General features: G+C 46.1%; 1 protein-coding gene across 2 annotated transcripts in view; it reads left to right on the top strand.

The window, feature by feature from the left end:
- Positions 1 to 644: 644 nt before the first annotated feature.
- GTF3C2 (general transcription factor IIIC subunit 2) overlaps positions 645 to 6,000 on the top strand; it is a 908,247-nt gene continuing 902,891 nt past the window's right edge. The window contains exon 1 of one of the 2 annotated variants that reach the window (XM_086928162.1): positions 645 to 747. The gene's annotated coding sequence lies outside the window, so the exon portion shown is untranslated. The remainder of the gene's footprint in view (positions 748 to 6,000) is intronic. The other variant, XM_086928163.1, reaches the window with a different exon arrangement.

Here is a 6,000-nt window from a genome sequence, read left to right as displayed (position 1 = left end):
TAACCAAGTAATGAAGGATGAAAGTTTGATATTCGCACGTGAGACACTTTTTAATGTTTCATTCCAATTCAATCTCGCTGAAAGTTGATGTGAGAATGCAGCAGCTGATCCGGTAAGGAGCTTCCCATCTCACGGACAAGCAAAGTCACAGCAAACTGAGATGAAAATGCGAGCACAGGCAACATGATCCCATTGGAGCCAACGAAGTCCCCACCTAAGGGGGAGGGGCGTCACAATAACGAACGTTTTCATTTTCCCATTTACTTGCATTGAAGTACAGAGGAGGAAAGGAACTCCGGTGTTTACGCCACTCGTACAGCTTTTCAGATGGGGAGAGGGCCTTCTAATCCTGGCACCCTCTCTGCCCCCGTCACCTGTGGTGCTGACACCTGCAGCCCTGAACTACAACTCTGTGAGGCAGGCAAGCAGCGGGAAACCGCTCGCTGCCTGAACTGTAAAGTGCGCATGCGCATTGGGTGGGCTCGTGCGCTGCGGGGCGGCGCGCGCCTGAAGTCACTGTGACCCTCCCAATGAGGAGAGACCAGGCAGCTCGGGGCCCCATTGAGTGCCACAGCCGCCTTCAGCTCTCCAGCGGCCCCGGCGCGTGCGCTGCCGCTGAGGTGCGTTGCGTGACGTCAGCGCGTATCGCGCGCACGTCTCGCGGCCCCAGCGCCTCGTTAGTGCTGGATACCTTGGCCGTTTTCTTTGCAGTTGGGAGCGAACAAGTGACAGCGGCGGTGGCGGCAGGTACTGGGGGCGGAGCCACGACTGGGGTACGGGAGGGCAGGGCTGGGAGCAGAGAGGTGATGTTTGAGGGGGCTCTGAGGAAGGTGGAGCAGCCCAGGAAGAAGAAAGTGGGGGAGAGTGGGAGCATTGTGGAGGGAAAGGAGGTGGGCGGAGTCTGTGGCAGGGGTAACACCCCCTAACTGGAGCAGTACCCTTCTCGGATGTGAGGGGTGGCATCACTCCTATATTGCTCATAAATTGACCAGAGTTAACACCAACGTTTATGGCTTACACTCACACACTAATTTGCAGCATGTCCTGATCCAGGTTTTCCACTGTGTCAGGGTTGTGCATCCGTGCACTTACAGGAGTAGTACCACCGTGCACTGCAAGTGTTGAGGACTCGCTCACTGCCAGGATCTGTACACTTGTGTGCAACAGTCCCCGCACACTGCCAAAGTTTTCACACACATACACTGCATGGCTAGCTCAACCCTGCATTGTTAGCCCTCTACACCAGCAGAATGCAAAAAGTTCCACCACTTACATACCCCCAGTTGCTAGTCCTGCACACTCTAGCTCTACCAGGATCCGCAAACCCATGCACTGCCAGGTCCAGCACTGTTGTTTTACTGAGAGGATCTGCATGTCCATGCACTGCCAGACTAGCACTACCCTGCATTACTAGTCCTGCACACCCGTACATTGAAAGAAATCCCATGCCCCCTGCATTGATTGCTAGCACTGCATTATACCAGATCCCTACTGTCATACACTGAGAGGACCAGCACAATGCACAGGATGTACACGTCCATATTCTGCCTGAAGTAACACCAGTACCGCGAGTGCTACCACAGTACATCGCAGCGGTCTGCATCCTCGGACACTATCATGGGCTTCACCTTTCCTCCATGTACACACACGCACTACAAGTAGCAACCCCCCCCCGTACACAAGCGCCATCCCTCCACACTATCGTGATCTGTACCCTCCATAGACGGCTAAGACCAGCCAGAATATCTGCATCTATTTACAGTGCCATTAGTCATCCCATTACTGAGCCAACATGTATATGCCTATCCATACCTTTGGCAGGATCTCATACTTGCTTCAGATAATGCCAGGGGCATACCCATAGCCATTATAGAATTTCAGGATCTCTGCTACCTCCACTCTCCCAGCAGCAATATGTTTTACAGTGAAGTAGTGTGGCTCACTGGTTAGAGGCGGCAGACCCGAGAGCAGAGGACGGCCCGGGACCAGGGTTCGATTCCCGGCGCAGCAGGTTTCTGGACCAGGGTCAGCAGACTCGATATTTCTCTCGCCTCGGTGCCCACTCCGATCAGCGATCACACTCGGCAACTCTGGTCATTAGCTTGCCTCATCTTCACTAACGGCCCCACCAGACCGCCGGGGATGCCTGGTCTCACCCTGGAGATACCCATTAAGGGACCATCTCTCAGGGAAGCCAGGAAGGGTTTCGCAGCGGTCGAAGCGCCTTGGGACCCTCCGGGTAAGTAGTGCGCTATATAAATGCCTATACATTTACATTTAAATTTACACTGCTAGAATATATAGATGCCCTGTGATATGTCTGGGTCAGCACCCCATAGACCAGAGGTCCTCAAACTGGGGGGACGCCCCCCCCCCCTCACCCCCCGGGGCTTTAGTTTTCCCATGGGGAGCGCAAGACTCTGGCCAAAAGGAAAAGTATGCTAATAAAGGTGCTTTGTTTTAAGTGGAAAACAAACGAGCGGCAGTAAGCTGCTCTGTAATGAGTGATCACCAACATGTTTTGTCATTTATATCCAAGCTGTGAGTATGTGTCAAAAGGGAAGGGACTCCAAATATTCTTCAAAAACCCCACCCCCAAGTCTGATAATCACTCTATGGAAACTTTTACATGTTAGGCCTGGTTGACCAAAATAGTATGTTTGGCAATCATGTATTTGATTGCATTTTTAAATGCTTAACAACCCTTAGGGCAATGTTTAATTAAGTCTAGACATAGTTAAACATTATCAATTTGAAGGAAAAATTGTGAATAATTCGGAGGTTGGTCGGACCATGTTTTGTTTACACTGAGGGGCGTGGGATTAAACAGTTTGAATACCACTGCCATAGACTGTCAGGAGCAGATCTGGCTGCACAGGGCAGTACTATCCTCTCTTATGTTGCAGGTACTCTTCGCTTAGTTCATTCTCAGTCGGGATCTCCAGCTATACATTCAAGTAGCTATCCCACGCTGCACGTGGCTGGAAAATCCAGTATCATTATCACCCTCCCATACATTTTAAAGACTAGCATCTTATTCACTGACAAGATCTGCACACCCATAAACCAACGGGAAATGCCTCACTGTGCATTGCAAGAGACCGGACCCTGGCACGCTCTAGGTATTGGACCCAACTCTTGTATAATCTCAGGATTTATATCACTATTTATTACAAGGGTCAGCATCCTCTCCCTTCAATCCGCTGCCAGTACCCTGCACTCTGACAGGATCGTAACACTCATACACTGTTACGTGCAATATGTCCCATACACTGCCAAGCCATTTTTCCTTATGCAGTTCCAGTATCACTAAGAAGATGTGCTCCCTCTAAACTTCACATTGGTAATCCGATTTCCACAGTCTGCTAGTAGCTGCATTGCCAGGAGCTGCCTAGGGTAGAACCAGTACCCTGTCAGAGTTTGCATCTACATGATGGAGTTGTTAATATGCTCCTGCTCCCTCCTCCTATCTTAATGTAAGGTGCGAGAAGTTTGGAGAGGGCTAGTTAACAGCCCCCACAGCAGCATGTATTTCGCTCTGCTCAGTGATGCAGGTGTTCGTGGGAAGTAGAAAGGGGAATAGAGAGCTGAAAAGGAAAGGATGAGGAGAGCTAGGGATATATGTGGGGTTGGGGGTGGGAAGGCCAGGAAGGTCTTTACCAGACAGAAGGTTGGAGGACCAAGGAGAAAGACCGCCAAATGAGAGGCCGCTCAGATACACGCAGTGCCCTAATCTGCAGCAGTCTTTTCCTGCCGTTTGGCAGGCATGGCACTACTTGTTTTGAGGTTTTTGGAGGCAGGCTAGGTCTCCAGGAAGCCCATAGTGATGTCCCAGAGCAGGGGAAAAAGAATGAAAATACCTCTCTCCTGAGGCTGTGCGGGTACAACAAAAAGAGGGTCAAATAGGATTCCTACTTTTTTAAAAATAAATTTTGCAGGGGCTTTTGGAAAAATCACACAATTTTTCCAAAAATCCCAACTGTGTGAATTTTTTAGAAACTAGCAAAAACCGTAAAATGCTAGCGGGTGCAATGCATATGTTTATTGAAAAAAAACAGGTTACCATAACTACACAATGAACAGGGTGACGTTCTTCACTGCGTAGTTGGATTTAGAACATAGTTTTCATGGGAAGAGCATTGTTTTTGTTTTGCTAATAACTTTGGTGCTATTTGAATAATCTTCACAAAACTTTCCAATAAAAAAATAATCTACAACGCCTACCTGGACAGTTTTTGGACGATCTGTCAGTGGGGCTGAGTAAAAGGGGAGGGGGGTCCCAAAACACATATACACACACCCATTTTACTTGCTGCTGCCCCCCCCCAGCACCCACGCACAGCTGAAGAACACTTAGAATGCAAATACGATCTTGCTCAATGTTAAAAAACAATTCACTGAGAAAAACAAAGGATAAAATGGTGTTATATGTTGGTCTGTAATAATATACAAACTAACGTTTAAAAACCAATGTAACGGAAGGCTTCAAAAAGTCATACAATTTTTACTAGACCTGCAGGATTTGTAACTTGAACTATCGAATCAATCTAACTGTAATGTACTTGACCCATAAATTGGTCTCATTATGTCATCCTAGGCAAATATTTTGTTTTGCTGAGTTACCCTTTTCTTCATTATCACTTATAAGAGAACACCTTCCAAAATGAGAGTTGAGCATTCCTGCTTTACAAAAACACCTACTTGGTTTGATTTAATAGGCTAAACGTTTGCTCCATGCATATTAAGAATCCATCCCACTTATAGGGTACACATGACCCCTGACTTGCCTCTTAGTACACAAATAGCATTGCCATCAGTGCAGGGGCAGGAATGGTTCTCAGTTCATCTTTAAAAACTCAATTTTAGTAAATCTATCACTAAAACATGAGGTGGTAGTTCACTGTCATTTACAGACAGGACATTTTTAATTCAAATGGCATTAAACATTCCCACTAACATGCAGTTTTACTTATAACACTATACGCAACATGGGTGCAATTTTGTAACTTTCTTTAAAAAATGGGCCCTTAATTAGGTCTGGAGTTAACCAATTTTTTATTAAAATTCTCTCTCTATCTGTCTGTCCATTGACTGGCTTCCGCTCTTTCACAAGGAGCACACAAAGTAGTTCTGTTCAGTGCCAGAGACTACTGTGGAGTTTGTGCTTTTTGAGACCAAACATATTATTGCTTTTTGCCATTGTTATAATGGTGAGGGCCTGGCAGCTCCCACACCGTTTTACAAAAACCATATGCATTGACAAAGCCAAAAGGCTGTCCACCAATGTCAGACTTATTGGATAATTTAATGTTTCCCATTATCTTGTTAAAACTGGGTGCACTGATTTTCCTTTATGAATATTTTTGGGAAATACTAGCATGCATTAACGCATTTTACTAAATGATGCCTCAAAGAAATATTACCTACAATTTCGCTGTTATTTAGCAAAAAAAAAAATCCCTACCTGCTTATTTTTTGTGAACATTTTATTTTGAAAGCAACGGATCCTAAATCTTGCTTTAAAGCTGCTGCAGATATTTGTATCTAATTAGAGAGCATTGCGGGAATATTGTATGTAGCCTCAAATTGGTAAACTGTGCAAACTGGTATACACGTTTTTACACTTGAACCACTGGCAGTAGTGCAGTCCGAGCTTACAACATTTCCTAAAAGTGCTCACACTAATAAGAAAGGCTTTTTTATTAATGAACCATAGGTACACGTTCGAACATTATTAACATATGGACACAAATAGTACCTTAACGGCAGACCTCGCCCTTCCCTGATCCATAATGTGGTACTGTAAACTGGCAGCCACAGGGTTTGTGCTGAAGGGGGTTGAGCAGACATGTCCCAAGGAAAAAGAATACTCGAAAACATGTTGTCCTTGACCCAAACAATATGTCCTGGGTGTCGGACTATAGGAATTCCACACCCCTGGCTGTTTATGGTAGATGAAATGCAAACACGTTTGAAGATCTGATTAATTATTGAATGAAG

Source organism: Lissotriton vulgaris, chromosome 6, assembly GCF_964263255.1.
Source record: "Lissotriton vulgaris chromosome 6, aLisVul1.2, whole genome shotgun sequence".
Classification (NCBI taxonomy): Eukaryota; Metazoa; Chordata; class Amphibia; order Caudata; family Salamandridae; genus Lissotriton; species Lissotriton vulgaris.
Note: the sequence above shows the minus strand (reverse complement) of the source record. Positions and strands in the feature narration are given on the sequence as shown.